The sequence below is a fragment of the Dermacentor albipictus genome, chromosome 5 (genome assembly GCF_038994185.2).
Source record: "Dermacentor albipictus isolate Rhodes 1998 colony chromosome 5, USDA_Dalb.pri_finalv2, whole genome shotgun sequence".
NCBI classification, from domain to species: Eukaryota; Metazoa; Arthropoda; class Arachnida; order Ixodida; family Ixodidae; genus Dermacentor; species Dermacentor albipictus.
In genome coordinates, this window is record NC_091825.1 from 95,276,999 (window position 1) to 95,293,962 (window position 16,964).

A 16,964-nucleotide genomic window follows, 5' to 3' on the forward strand; every position below is an offset into this window, starting at 1 on the left:
GCAAGGTGTCAGATACGCATACGCTGAGGATAAAGAACTCGGGACACTCATAAGGCGCCCAGCTTGGGCTTGTCCTCCTTTCACTCGCACACAAGAACACGAGCAATCAATGTTGCAAGGCTTGCTACCAAAGCAGCTGCAGTAGTAGATGGTGCGGCTTTCAAATATACATGTAAGCAGCTAAAAAAAAAAAAAGCTGAAAGTTTCGGGAAGAAAACACGTTTTTTTTTCGTTTCTCTTTTTAATACAGAGCTTCCCACAGAATTATTCTGTAGCGATGCGACTCCTTTCGATGTATCTAAAGTTTGGTCAAAAGAAGGAGTTTCTGCGAAACACCTGGATCCATCAACGTGGTGGCAAAGACTTTGTTTCAGCCAACCCTTGAGCCCCCTCTCCTGTCGCGTACTGCAGGTTCCCCATTCTTCTGCGGCATCTGAAAAAAACTGGTCCGAGTTCGGAAATGTGCACATCAAGCTACACAACAGGCTCGCAAGAGATAGCATGCAAAAACTTGCGTACGCGCACTCGAAGCTCACGTCCGGAAGGCTTCTTCGTCCGCTGCAAAGCGAAGCGTTGAAGCGTCAAGCGGAAATGAATTGGACACAGATTGGCCCAAATGTCGGCTTTGACGCTTTGATGTGAAATAAATGCCTTGACATGAAATCATGCCTAGATGTTGAACCCGGAAACCCTGATGGAACTTTTGAGATGCAGTATTGTAAGAATTATATTCTCTTCAGTGTTTCAAGAAAAAAGTGTGCTTGCATTTTCACAGATCGGTGCACAATTGACTTCTTATTTTATTTTTCAATTTGTCGTATTTTTCTGAAAAGAAAAACATGAAAGAAATCAGCCTTTTTTGCAAGCCCCTCAAAAGTTCATGACATTTTACATCCCTACTTTCAAACAAATTTGAGGCATAAATCCTTCACCCCTGGCACGCCAGAAGAGATTCAGTGGTGGGAGTTTACCGTTCGTTCCCAACATGCAGCCAAGGCCACGAGGCACCGGGGACAGAAATGTTCTGAAGCAATTTTGAATTGCGATAGTTCTTCTTTTCAAAACCCCGGAAAAGGTTTGTCCACTGAAATATTGCTTCTCTACATTTTTTGTACCTTCAGAATTATTCAAAGGACACGGCACCAGAACAAATTAAAACATTCGCATCGTTCCAAGAGTTTTGTTGATTGCGTACCTGAACTTTCCACTGGAACGTCAGACACGAAGAAATCACTGATTTCATGTCCAGCATATTGGAAGAACACCCATCCAGCTAGTTGAAAAAACGTGCCTGGTAGCATGTAATAAACAAAGAATCAAATGAATAAGCTACATAACAAAGTAGTGGCAGCCTGAGTAAACACATATCTTTCTGCATACGTTCGAACTCTTTACACTAAAACACAATGCACATATTACACACATTTGTAGCAACGGTCTGGCCGCAACTGCCTCATGCATGGGACACGCTTTCAACATACTTATTTACACCAGTGACCTTGATTTTGATGAGCTGCCGCAAAGCGTGCACTGCAGCGCACGCAGCAGCCTGAAGTGTTCAATAAATAACTCAGCACAGTAGTAAACAGAATCTACTACCACGCTAATTAAGCTGTCGAAATATTGTTACGGGATAAGTACTACTGCCGGGCATGTAACGATGGACCGCGTGAGAGCACAGTTGCATGAGTTCAAACATATTGCATCAGTTCGAATGGTTAAATATCGAAATGGTTCCATAAAGAGTTTCAATGTGTTCACTGGCTCGATGTGAAAATTATGCGATGGGAACAGAGAAAGGGCCAACCAGTCGCATCGACGGAGAGAAGTAAGCCTAGAGAGAGAGAGAGAAAGAAAGACTCCTAAGGGGAGAAATTATGATGGTTCTACTTTATATTTAAAATGGAACACCCTCGCCAGATATATTTATGGACATATACAGTAAAAGCTCGTTAATTCGAACCGCAAGGGGAAGCCACTTCAGTTCGAATTAACGAAAGTTCGAACTAATGAAAGTGAAGGAGGGCAACAGTACACTGCGATTTGGAAGCAGTATAGGGCATGTCAGAAATTTGGCGTGTCAGAAAGTGATGGCGTGTGCCGTGGGCACACGCCATCTTCAAGTCGAAGCTCTGGGTCCGACTGTGCCACACCACCGATGTCGACCGAAACGAACGTTAGCCGAGGCTTAACAGCATCCCAATGAATCGTGACGGCCGATACCTCTTAAGCTGAAAACAGAGGTGCACAACCGATGAAGACTGCCGAGACAAAGCCGCTGAACATGTGAAGGTGGCGAAGGCCCTGATTCGTTGGTTCTTGATTGCAAGCGCAGCTGCGACGTACTTGATTCGCTGTGTTTTGGAGCTTGCCGTGCCATCTCCGCACAACATTAGCAGCTGTACAAGATTTGCAAAGCCTCAGAGATTCGCAACGGGCAAGAAGTCTCCGAGGTTACGTAGGACGGAGAGGCGGCAGCCGCCGCTGCCTTCTGGCTGACCCCGCGTCGGTTACATTTTTGTCCGATTTTGCCTTCTCTCGCCGTTCTCTCTATTTCGGAGGCAATACAGCCTTGTGTGTAGGCAGTAGGCGCGTTTCTCTGGCCGTGTGCCAGGCGAGCGTAGTTCGAATTATCCGTGAGGGAACGTTCTCGCGTTCGAATTAACGGACTTTTTTATACATATACTTCTGTGGAGCTTGGCCGGACCAAATCGTACAGTTCGAATTATCCATAAATTCGAATTATTGAAGTTCGAATTAACGAGCTTTCACTGTATATATATATATATAGAGAGAGAGAGAGAATGAAGAGGAAAGGCAGGCAGGTTAACCAGATATGAGTCTCCGGTTTGCTACCCTAGACTGGGGATGGGGGATAGGGGTTAGAAAGATGACAGAGAGGAAAACGCTAAAAAAAAGGAAAAAAACACGCACACATGGAGGCACACACACAAAAGGCGTCCCAGTTAAAGTCGTTCACACAGGCCGGTAGATCGTAAAAAGCGCAATAGCGCTTGCACGGCCCTCTTCTGTGACATATATACAGAACTTCGGTCATGGATATGTGCTTGCTGCTGTCCTGCCGAGTAAACAACTTCATCCATTGAGATGTGCCTGAATCACTGAGAATTGGCTGCCCTCTGCTGTCTGGCATAGCAGACACCTCGGCTCACTGAAAATACGCCACCGGGTATGTTCCCGAACAGACAACGTCGGCACTGGGTATTTGCAATTGAGTGTGAGCCGCGCGGTATATGTGCTCATTCTTGGCCAGTCTCCCGGCATGGATGTGCCACTCTGACACAAGGAGTACGAAGCCTTCAATGTTGCTAGATTTTGTGTCGTACCTTTCTGTGCATATACGCTTCTCGTCACCTTTCTTTCCTCGACGATAAGCATGCTTATAGCACGTTCGTGTTAATGGCGCAGACAGTTAACAGCTACTAGTTACGAGGCTGTGCGCGTGTCGTCCGCTATGTTACGGTTACCACACTATTCAAACAAGCTTTGCGTCATTTGGATTACAACAATGTGCCGAATCTGCGTGCTCTTATTATTCTTTTTTCAGCATTATCTTGATGTGAATTCCAGAGTCTCACACATAGAAACCCGAGGCTTAGCTTATCAATCAAGACAAACGAGATGTGAATCTGGCAAAACAATATCAAAAGCGTTATCAGCATCCTGATTGTATGAATATGAATGCTGATACTGCACTAACGTCCGTTTTGTACGTCCCTGAACTCCCTGCTGTGAATTATCATAACTGCTGGTGTAAATATTTCACTGCTGTTAATGATCGTCCTACTCCCTCGCATTAAAAAAGAAAAAAAAAGAGGAGGAGGAGTAGTGGCACCATCTTAAAATGCAAGGTCAAAGCTTCCCCTTGCGCCACGTTATTGTTTTCCGATGATCAGTACATTGACATTTTTAATATTTCTAAACTATAGGCACTTAAGGAACCCTAACAACACTATTTCCAACCGAATTTATGGCTTTCAGTTGACCTGGGACGCCGCTTCCCGGTAGGATATTGCGTGATACGAGGCAATTTTATCGAGGCAGCCACACTGAAATCGATAAAAAAAAAAGAACTCAACGTAGGGGACACAGTTTCTGAGGCCCGCATGCAACGTAGTACCTCTGGAGGAACAGCATAGCTGCGACGGAGCGCCAAAAGAACGGCGAGAAAGCCCGTATAGCATTCTACCTCAACGTAGTCACAGAAAAAAAAAGAAGAAAAGAACATGCCTGCCAAGCAGCACGCTTACAGCGTCCTCAATATGCCGTTTGCGCGTGTTCTGAAGGCAACCACGCAGGAAATGAACGAAATCTGCGTAATTTCAGCACGGAGCGCTCGTGTTGACGGGCTTCCCTGCACGGCTTTGCAGCGGATCCGTCGTTACGGAGGTTGCCTCGCCGACCGGCTGCTCTCACGCCTGCCTGCCTATACGAAACCGCAGTCTTAATGAACACGTGACGGCCGCAGCATGAGCTGGACACGAAGATCCGCCTTAATTAATAAGCGTCGCGGCTAATTGCGGTCTTCGTGCGTGTCGGAAACTCCGAGCAAACTTGTAGCAACGTGGCGACGGTCGTGTGTGAACGGTGGTGGCATGTTCCACGTTGCGGGGCGCAAAAGGAACCTCGGAATCTTATCCTGCGCGAGAAAATGATGCATCGAGCTGTCTATTTATTTAATAATGCGAAAGTACTGTGTGTCCCGTGAGGCGGAAAATCCGGCGTGATCGAGCGATGGTGCCGAAAATAATCATCGTCATCAGTGACAAATGATGGCAAATGGCATAAAAAGGGTAATTAATAGTAATTATGGGTAATTACTGTGGGTTAAAGTGAATTGCGGTAAAATAGAGTTAAGTTAATTAAGGTGGATTAGGGTGCAATAAAGTGGATTGAGGTGGATTCCGGTTGGTACAAATTGTAAGTAAAGGGGATAAAAGTGGATTGAGTATTTAGGTAGAGTTGGGAAGGACACGTCACAATGTATGGCGTCACGTATCGCAGACGCAACCAATTAAATGAAGAAGTCATAATGCTTTCGCATTCAAATCACATAAGGATACTTAAGTGTCTGTCATTTATTTATTTATTTATTTATTTATTTATTTATTTATTGTTGTGAAACATTTATTACCTCATGGTAGCACTTTGCTGTAGGTAGGTTTATGTCTCGCCTCGCTTTATTGAAAAGGGAATATCGTCCGACCGATGGTTGAATCTAACACCAGCCGTCGAGCATAGCAGAGTAGGAAACAATCGCGCGCATGCTTGTAACGAGCCAGTTACAGCTCCTTGAAACACTGGGTGTGCGCGTATCCTAACCATGCGGTTCTTCATGCAATATACCCTGAAAGGCATCCCAGTGCGGACTGGCCTGCCTGTGGACTAAGGGCAACATCGCATCATGTGTTGCGAGAGTATGGAGCCATTGGCTCCTCCTTCAGCGAGGATAGGTGGGCTGCGCTCTTGGGCAGCCCCGAACTCAACGACCAAACACTGGCCGCCCAGAGTGCCCGCGATCGGGCCGTCAAGCTCGGCTTGGCGGTCCCTACGTGGGACTAGCCGGGTGGAGCGGGGTCTCCCCTGCGTCTTCTCTGGACCTAATAAAGTTATTTCACTCACTCACTGGGTGCGTGCGCACCACGTGACACTTTCTCGTCGTCTTTGCTCGTGCGACAGCTCGCGCTTTGAGGCGCCGTGTTAGAGAACGCTACCTCCGGGACCGACCCAATTTTCCCCCAGCCGCTTTCCTCGTAGAACTTTACATAGGAAATGTGCGACGTTACACCAACTTGACGATCGTTCAAGTTAATTAAGTTCTAGTATTTCTTCGCTGGAACAAAAACGCTATCGTCTTTTCTTAACATACAGCACAAGGCATAGCCATTGGTACGTACGATTGTATAACGAGTAGTTGCCGACGATGTCACAAATCGTGTTTCTGTCGCTTACGCTCCCACCCATCAGCCACCATGCATGTATAACCCAATAATCATCACGTCGTAAGCTTGCGTTGAACGGCCGGCGTAGAAATTATGCATTTGCTGTCATACAAGCGTCGTCACGCAGCTATATCGTCGCGCGCACACACACACACACACACACACACACACACACACACACACACACACACACACACACACACACACACACACACACACACACACACACACACACACACACACACACACACACGCACGCACACACACACACAAACACACAAACACACACACACACACACACGCACACACACACACGCACACGCACACGCACACACACAAACACATACATACACACACACACAGACACACACACATACACACACATACACACATACACACACGCGCGCACGCACACACACATGCACGCACGTACGCACGCGCGCACACACACACAAACACACACACACAGACACACACACATACACACACATACACACATACACACACGCGCGCACGCACACGCACGCACACACACACACGCACACGCACACGCACGCGCACACACACACACACACGCAGACGCACACACACACACACAAACACACGCGTATGATCTATACCTTGCGCTCATTCGCAAAGTATAGATCATACACGATATCAGTGCGTAAGAGAAAGTTCAAGCCAATCGGTATAACAAATATCTAATTAACAAAGGCGGTCGCCTATTGACAAACAGTTCTTGTACCTTGAAAGAACCTAAGTGTGGGTATACTGGTATTCCATTTTAGGATGTAGCACAAAAAGACGCAGGGACAGCGTTGTCTTGTAAACTGTCCCTTTGTATTTTCTGCGCAAACTGCTAAACAATTTTCCTATACAAACGACAAGATGTGGGAATATGGTCCCGGATTAGGCACAACAGTTATTATAACCTTATCAAAGGTATCGTGACAAATAGAGCAATCAACAAGTTTAAAGAAACGTTGTACAATCATTTTCAAGAAATGGAAAATTTTAAATATTTCAATACAACGTATTGCTCCAAATCATTGACTGAATTAACGTAGGACTGTGTTCGTAGCCACAATTTGTAATTTGTCAGCCAGCTTCACTGATTATATGTTCGTTATATCGCGATTGTCTTGCGCCAGTCCTTGTTCATCGCTTCAGAGCACGCAAGTTTTATGGCATAAGGTAAATAACGGACAAGTTTTATACCGGCGAAAACAATTTCGACGGCTGTGCTATTCCCCTCAGCTACTGGTTACTGTCACGAACCACACAAATCACTATTAGGATTCCTTCGTTCTAACCTTCTGATCGCAGTCACCCCTGAATACCTCGAACTGAACGCCACTCGCGCTTTTATTCACCGGTTTCACATTGCGTGCCTTTATCCACGCCCACACAGCACCGTCATTACCTTACGAAGTTTCATATCTCTTATGTCGTCCACTTTCCCTTTATTCCCCTCTTTTCATCACCCGACTGAAGCTACCTGCAAAATCAAATTATCGTGTGCCGAAGTAAATGAGAAGACGCATGCACTTTTTAAGTTCGAAATGAGGGGCCTGTTAGACCCTTTGTTATACCACGGCGTCAGGTCGTTACCGGCGCTCTTGCTATATAACTACACACACGAACCCAGCAGATATGGAGCATCAACTCAATTGAAACCTCCTGGATGACCTGAGGAGACGGATCGTATCCCTCTTGCGTTTCTTTTTTTTCAGTTCCCGTTCCAAGTTTTCCCTCTGTTTCTTTCTTAACCTTTCTCCCGTCTTTCAAAAGTGCGGCGCGCTTCAAAAGACTCGCGGCGACATTCGCCCTGATGAGACGGCGCGTACCTGACCCCCTGCCCCCTGCTTTTGATCGTGGCTGGCGGCGCGATTAAAGCGGCACTCCCTCGCTTATTTCCTCCTCTCTCGCCCTCTTCTCACGTTGCCCTTCACTCTTTATCCCTTATTAGAAAGCTCGCGCGGTACGTCTAGCGGAATCCGTGCAGTCCTGTCAAAGCTATGCTCATCTCGTCAAGAAAACAAGAAACGAGAGTTTTCAGAAAAGGAAAAACAAATACACCCGGATTCAGTGCACATGCTGCAATCTATATCTGAGGCGAAGCCGTGAAATAAATGTTTTCAAACCGTTCAACCTTCTGCACTCCGTCTTGATGCGCAGCGATTGCCCGCCTGCCTGGCATGACGGCAAGACGTCCAGATCCCCGCCACGTGACCACGATACCTCGCTTCACTCGCGACATCGGATTATACACACTGTCTCCGGGATCAACCCCCTTTAGTTTAGTTTTGCACAGTCTTCAGGTAGTATGAAAGCTCGTTCACGCTCCCGTTGTGTTAACTGATGCATCGCTTATCCGTTCCTGATCCCTATAGATGCAAATGGTTTCACGCACAATAGGATTAGCGGACGCACACTAGTCGCATAAGTCTACCGCGGTTCTTGCATGCATGCTCCAGATCGACCGTCGTGATTCCAAGCTTTGACTCCACTGCACGGATTTATTGAGATGGAGCACGTACATACTGCGGGCGGGGGTCTCACCATTGCCGTCCATACAACGTCCCGGTGCTTTCACTTTAGCTCGGCAACCAAATATTGTTTTCACTTTTCAAACGATCTTTCTCTTTTTAATTTCTGGCTGAATTGCCGTACACGGGGCACATGCCTTTCTCGGTAAATCATTATTCGCACTTGTGCTTTCCTTTCGTTACAATTACCGCAATGCGTACCAGTTGTTTCGTTTGTTACACTTTCAAAAGCGTACCCTGCGGTTATTTTGAGCAGCTGACAAACATTGCTCGCTGAATAATTAAGGAGTGAGAAACGGTACCACTCTGTGCCACACTCGATTCTAAGCGGTACTTTGTTAAGTGAATATCTCGTAGCGCTCATTAATATTTGCCAGCTTGTTTTCCAGCGGCATCATTTATTTATCTGATTCGCTTCCGCCTGCTATACCGACAAAAGAGTTTGTTCGTTCGACGGACGCATAAGCTTCGTCGTCAGCCCTTCCAATAAAAAAACGAACACAGTCAGTTTCCATCCTATCCCCTGCGGCCTTTGTTTGGCGACGTTGCTCTCAGACCCGAAAATAAAAGCCTCGACTGGCGCTGGGGCCCGCAAAGCGTGGCTTGAAAAAGCCTTTAAACTATAAGTAATTAATCGGCTGCATTCATTTGTTCTTGTTTGACAAACCATGTTTACTAGCGAGAAGCGTCGTTTACTACTTTGTTGATGTAGCTTCAAGGAGAATGTCCGTTTTTATCGTGCTACATATGATGAAAGATGTCAGCGAGAAGTAATGAAGATTGATGCTGGTGACTGGAGGAAACGAGGTCGACACAAACAAAAGACGGCAAGATATGTTCGACGGCGATCCTACACTAAGAGTTCTCGGAGAAAATCGGTAAATGATAGGCCGTAAGAGAGAACTATTACCAGAAACGCCAACACTACTGGGAAATAGTGAATCGAAGATAGGAAAAAGACAATAGACGCGTCCTTGCACAGAGTGATATTGAGGCAGCGGCGAAGACAAACTCAGCTGCGAAAGGAAATATGGTTAACAGTGCGCGAAGTGAACACTGCATCTTCTTTATCTTCTTTCTTCTTTGTTTATTGAAATGAGAGAGAGAGAGTAAAACTTTATTCAAAGTAAATAAGATAAGGCACGATGGTTGGAGCCCCTATTCCAGGGCCCCACTGGCACGAGCGGCTCGCTGGGCTTGGTCCAGAAGAGCCAACTGGCTCTCCCGACCCTCGTCCGCAAGCCATGCCTCCCACTGCTTATTCCTCATTAGTGGACGTTCGTGTAATATGGGACTGTCTATGTGCAGAGGCCTCCTGGGGCACTCCCATGTGGTGTTTTAGTGTGGGTGTGTGTGTGCACCACGGGCACTCGTCAGTGAACCTCGTGGGGTGTATTCTGTGTAGGTGGTGCAGGTTGGGGTATGTATTCGTCTGAATACGATGCCAGTCCTTCTCCTGTTGGCTGTTTAAATAGGAGTGAGGATGTCCAAAACGTCTCCGCTCCTGCCTTTGCTGAAAGGAAAGAAATAAATGTAGTCACCCTGCAATGGTGATGGCTACTCCTGTTCGCATAGCAGAAACAACAATATAAAGATAAATATATGTAGTAAGGAAATGAAGAGCAACCAAATCATAGGGCCAGAAACCTACAGTACATAGTCTTATACACCCACGAACATATACGCGTAAACATAAAAGACAAAGTCGCACTACAATGAGTTTGTAAAAAAAGTCCCGAACATTCACAAGCAACCGTGACGTAGACCGTGATGAGCGTATAAACAGATGAGAATACAGATTAGCATTGGGGGTCTGTTAAATAACTACAAATGAATCAATATAAACAGACACGGTATGAGCATCTTTCGAGGTCAGGGGGGAAGCCCAAAGTGGTATATCTTATGAGAAGATACTGAGAGGTATGGGCAACAGCAGAAGGGCAGCAAGTGTTTGTATAGACAAAAGATGGATTCCCAGTGGCGGAAAAGGACCAAAAATCTAGCCGGTAGCTATAATGTACACAGGACACAATGCAGACAGTGGAACAAAAAATACGCTTAAAACTGAAAGTTAGGCCAGTGGAGTGCGAGCGTTGAAGCGAGAAAATGAAAAATGAGACAACCATTAAAAACTTTGAGACAGGAAAGAAAAACCTAGCAAGAAGATGTTCTAAGAAGGGGTAGTGAACTTCCTCTGTAAGGCTAAAATAACGCAAGATGTCTAATACGCGAAATTATAAACGAAGTATTACGCAATACGATTACCGTTGCATAGCTCGCAATAGTAATGCGGAGAAAAGTGCACATGTTATGTTAGAATGTCAAAATATGCATGTATGTATATGTATATTAGGGGTGTGCGAATATTCGAAATTTCGAATACGAATCGAATATTTTCCTTATTCGAAGCGTATTCGATTCGAGAAATGCATATTCGTAAATTCCCGAATATTCGAGGAAGGCCGAATAATGGTCGAAACGACGAATATTTGGACAGACTGTGAATAATTTAGCAATTAACGAATTATATGCTTGCTCCACATTCTCCTAAGAACATGCTTATTCACTGAGAGCTTCACATGATCCACGCATTATCTGCATGCTCTGCATCAAGATGGCAAATTGGGCCAGTTGGTTGGGATTCATAGTAAGGTTTGTTACAGCGCAACACAAAACAAGGACAAAAGAAGGTACCAAACGACGACACAGCGTTACAGCACTGTGATCTTAAGTGCTCTAACGAACCTTACTATGAATGTGTACGCTCTGTTCCAGTCTATCTGCAAAAGACCCGTGCGACGTACATGATCAGTTTCGATTTTTTTTACCAAGCTTTATTCCAGGGCTCTTTCATAACAATATATGATGTACTTTCGGGCTTTGTAAGTATGTGCAATAAAATATGCACCTAGAAAATGTTACCTGGACAAATGTCACAGTGCATAGAGAGCCCTTACTTTGCGAACATGTTGAGCAGTCAATTTTCCTTCGCGATAATCTGTAACAAACGTTTACCTGACAGAGAATTACCTGACATTACCTGAGTGCATTACCTATAATGAGTGCCTCTTTAACCTGAACCAACCTCGTAAAATGCAATATTATTTTTAAAAGGGTAATAAAGCTATTGTTACCTCGTTTTGCAATATTTTAATACTACACATATATTCGATATTCGATTCGATATTCGAAGACAGTTTTTTGCCTTATTCGTATTCGATTCGTATTCGAAAATTTCAATATTCGCACACCCCTAATGTATATATGTATATGCATGCAGTTTATTCGTCCTCCTCCTGCCTTGCCGTTTTTGTGTGTTGCTTCCTGCATGACCCGCTGTAAATAATTAGTGGTTCGCCCGCGCAATAATTACATATGTACCGATGTAGAAACGCCATGTAGAAATACTGGCCGTTACTAACGTGATTTGAGCTTGTAAATTAAAAAAGTAGTGCTGTGACTGCCTCAGTCGTACTTGAGTGCGATCGTATCAGCCATCTAGTCGAGTATAATTCAGTGCGATCTCATCACCTTTAGGGATATTTCGATAGCGTTAAAACCAAAGGCCCAGGCTATCGGAAACGCAAAGTAGCACCTGTGACAACATTCGAACATCTCACATGAGGTTTCGTTACCAAGCGCAAAGCCGCCCCGATTCTTCATTTGTTTCAAACGCAAAAGTCCGTTCAAGAACTCGGACATCTGCGGTCACTAATGAGGCGCAAATTCGCGCCTCCCTGGAACCAACTAACAAACGGTAATATTTCATCCTACAGAGTCTTAAAAGACAGGTGGAGCGCGCTGTCTCTGACGTCGTTGTCGCAGCTGCGCCTTTCTGTGTCGTCACACACGAACCGGCTAGCTAAACACCGTGTAACATTGTGCAACAATTTCCATGGCTGCAACATACTGTGCAATCATTGCGCAAGAGTTTGAAACGCGGAGATCGGGGAGGAAGTTTCGGAATCAGTATGATTAAATAGCCACGGGCCCTAGCCGTGCTATTACTTCTGGACTTTTTTTTCCCCTTATGCTGTAGCGCGAATTTTTTTCCCCCGCAAACGGTGTCTGAGCAAATGCAAATCTCGTGTTCCCTGCAAAGGATGACCTCGTTTCGCTATGCAAATGAGCCAATCAACTCGGCCATTACGAGCAGCGGCTCCAGGGAAGCCGCGGCATAGGAGGATTAACCGCGAGAGCGCGTTTTCGCAGCAGGAATGAAAGTTTTACCCGAGCGTTACTGGCCTTCAAGCGCGATGGGGGAAAAGTGGGTGGAGGCAGATGGCGGAGCACGTAGCGGAGGTGATCATAAGAGCTACTACATATTGTGGCCGCGAAGCATAATGAAGCAGCCGGGCATATCGCACGCGCAGTGAAGGTCTGTGGCTGCCGTTGGCTTTTGCCTGTGATCGCCGGCCACGCCAATTTAGTGAAGAGTTAAGACGGTTGACCCGAACATGCTCTGGCATACCGCAGGGCAATTAAGTTCAATTCAACTTAATTTATCGCGACCTGTATTCACAAAACAGATGCTTCAGGTACCGTAATTTCATGATAAGTAAGCTAATTTCTTCTTCCGCGAACCGCAGTAATCGAATGGACCAACTATAGCAATACCTCGGAAGTATACTGCTGACATCGATAACTGTGTTTAATGATGGCGGGACGAATTCTCGGCAAAAACGTTTTGGTAGACGGTGGGACAGCGCCACGATGGTGTGACGCCGATGAAATGACGGCGATGACGGCGATGACTGGACGATGGCTACGCAGGACGACCAAGACGGCATAACGACAAGGGCACCACCACAGCGTGAAGACGTTGGCATGACGACGGCTGTGCCGGACCATGCTAATCAAGCCAGGCCGTTTCCTGCCGAGTGCACTGCATCCACGTTGGATAACGTCACTGTAACACTCTCTGTTGATAGCCTCACTACTGGGGAGAAAATCAACATAAATGATGCCGCATTCATCTAAAAAAATCGTCGCCGTAACATTTCCAGCCAACAGAGTCGCTTGAAACTTCTTAGGTGTTTGAGTCCACAGGTTTTCATTGTTGACGACAAGTTTCTTTCTTTTATTTTTCGAGTTCAATGATACATCCACATCTCGTCGCATGTGATGATCCGGTGAAGAAAACTTGCCTTTTCTGTTGTAATTCCACTTCAATTCGACGCATGTTCGGAACATCCTGTCCAAGTCGAAGGCTGGAAGTTGTCTTGACGCCGAACGTGCGCTGACTTTGCGGAAAATCAGGCGTTTACGCTGATAGCGCGGAATGTCCCCAGGGAGAGATGCGTCTGTTCCCCAAACACGAAACGTGGCAAAACGCAGAAGCATGCCGGCCACAACCGTATTGTCCTGCGCATTCATCACCAATTTAATACCGGGTCCTTAGCGCAAACGCAAAAGCGAGCATATCTAACAAAGTCAATGCATAACGCAACCTTCGCGATTTCCCATGAGTATCGCAATAAAAGATGGGCTTGGCTACGGAGTGGCGCGAGGTATTTTCTTTTGCTTGTTGCTTTATGGTACCTCTTGTAGCGACATTGTCGCCGAGGAAGGGACGCCATAAAGGAAAGAGTAAACAATCTAATGGGCTACTAATGTATAGGAATGCCATCAAGTATATACCTCGTACAAGCCCCTGGTCGCTTAGCTGAGGAAGTCTTCGCAAGGCACTAACAAAGCGTGTATGACATGTGCTATAGACGTATAGGTATGTAGCGGCGTTCCAAGAAAAAAAAACACGCGTAAGAACAACGCACCAAGGGCAAATTTCGTGGTGCCCGAATGCGTAGTCTCTCAGTCAGACATGCCCCTAAAGATAATGTGAACATGACGCGGAGATTGTTGAGGCTCTGTGGATGCCGACGCGTAAGCGTGTGTCAAAGTGCAAATAAGTAAGGGGATACACATCAACCTACGGAGGTGCTCAGGTAATGTAAGCAGCAGCTTTCTCCTGTAAGTGATGCAAGACCGACACCGGATCAACGACGCAGTAGCGCGGTGCTGACGTCAGCGGACTTTTACACATCCGGGGATGCGAGCCAATCCTTCGACTGATTCGCTTTCCGGCAATCGCAGCAGCGTGCTGGCTCATGGTGAGCACACCGACCCTACTTGTCAACGCACGCTGCACAAGACTCCCGCATAATAACGCGAGCAAGCAAAAAGAAAGTGCACGCACGAAGGCAGTCTCAGATTGAGCGCTCAGAATCATGCCTTATGCATGTAAGCTCCCAGCCGACACGGTCCCTATACAGCTCCAACTGTTTTTCTTTTGATGAGCTGGAGCGAAGACCCCCGGGCTTCTCGCAAGGGGCATACGCATCGGGAACGCTGGGCGAACGGCTCTTCTATCCAATTACGTCTTGGATGCCGAAAGTGGACCCCATTATGGGGAGCTTCGTGTTGCGCGTACCCGTACGAGGCCAGACACTCATGAAGATGGGTAAATCTTCACATTAGAGGGACACGTGGCTGCATGGAGATGATAGAAGCGCATGGAACAAAGAGAGGCCTATGCTGTGTATAGAAATAAGTCTAACTTAGCCTCCAGTACAACGTAACAGTTCTTGAGTTTAGTAATGGCACTCATTTTTTTTTTCTTTCCAGTAAAAAGAATCGTCTGTCAGTAACCACAACGCCGAGACATGGTAGAAGGCGCGCTGTGTTCACGATGACAGTGGCCTCTAGCCTTTGCTCTTTACAAACGACCGATTGACCGACATTGACTGGCTGACTCGCTCGCTGGCTAGGCTGGGCTAGCTCGGCTGCCTGGACTGGCTTGATAGTTGTCAAACGCTGCATTTTTAACCAATCAGAAGGGCCCAGAAGGCTGCCACGACATCTCCGATTCGCTCAAAATGCCGTCATTACCAAATTTGACAGCATGGCGAAATTTGACTATCTCCAGAAAAACATCCCGTGTAGCTACTGGATGTATGTATAGCTGGCCAGCTGGCTGGAGAGAGAGAGAGAGGGGGAGAGAGAAAGAGGAGAGAGAGAGAGACAGAGAGAGAGAGGCAGAGACAGACAGACATACAGACAGACAGACAGACAGACAGACAGACAGATATGTACGGACGGACGGACAGATTGACTGATTGGTTGATTGATTGATTAAAGGGAGGAATAAATGTGAATAATGAATGACATCCAGAACACTGGTGAACATTCGAAACTGTTACTGTGTTTCAATGGTTTGCAAAGGAAGTTTCAAAGTTGTGTCATCAGCAGCAGCATCATCAGGTTTTTCTTTTTACATCAAGTACAGCACTTGTCACTACGGCATAAACAATAACAAATGAAACGAACAAAAAAGACAAATCTAAGGCGGCACGAAACAAAAGCTATACCCGCCGTGGTGGCTTAGCGCCTGTGGTGTTGCGCTGCTAGATATGACGTTCCGGGATCGAATACCGGCCGCCGTGGCTGCATTCCGATATGGGCGAAATGCAAAAACGCCCGTGTCCCGTGAATTGTGGGCACGTTAAATGTCCGCTGGTGGTGAACATTAATCTGCAGTCTGCCCTCCACCCCCCCCCCCTCCCCTTCAGCAAGCCTCATAATCAAATCGTGGTTACGGCACCTAAAAAGCCCACAATTATTTATTACAGAAGCTGTATACCTAATGTAGAAACACCGAAGCTAACAGCGAGGAAACATAATCAGGATCACATAACATAACCTAGCTGCACGGTTATTGTCTCTCTAAACATTGGGAGATTGCGTTCAGCGTCGATTGATCCTGGTAGTTTATTTCATCCTGCTATGGTATCTAGCAAAAAGGAGTTGTTAAATCTACTGATAGTGCTGTGGAGGTGTTTAAAATGTAAAGCTATACTAAAGAAATAATAAAGGTACTGAAGCGTAAGGATATGTCAGTATCTGCCTGAGCGCAGTGATAGACGAGAAGCTGTTTCACGTGACTAGCCCTGCTAGAGCTGCACGAGATATGAGAAGACCACAGAAACGTTGCAAAGCAGTATGAACAGAGAAAGCATGCACAAGTGCGAAAACAGAAAACGGCAAAAAAAAATCTTTCTTTTCTAGAGAGTCGAGCTGTGTCAAGCTGGCAGATGTAAACTATGCTGTTTGCCTTTCATCTCCGAACTGAAAATATGTCCCCACTCAGCCAGATGTCTACCAGGGATGGCTTTGTGCGGAAAAAAGCCCATCACTTTTTTTTTTGTGTGTGTGTGTGTGTGTGTCTTATGGAGCTGTATATTCTTCTGCATGTCTGCTATCGCACTTCTGCGTCCTACGGCCGTGCGCCCTTCGCTCACTAAGAATACAATATTGGCCGACGCACTGGGGATTCCTTGAATATAAGTTCCTGAAAACAAAAATAAACGCTGGCGAGAAACCTATTTATTTATTTATTTATTTATTTATTTATTTATTTATTTATTTATACATGCTGCAGCCTCAATGAGACTAT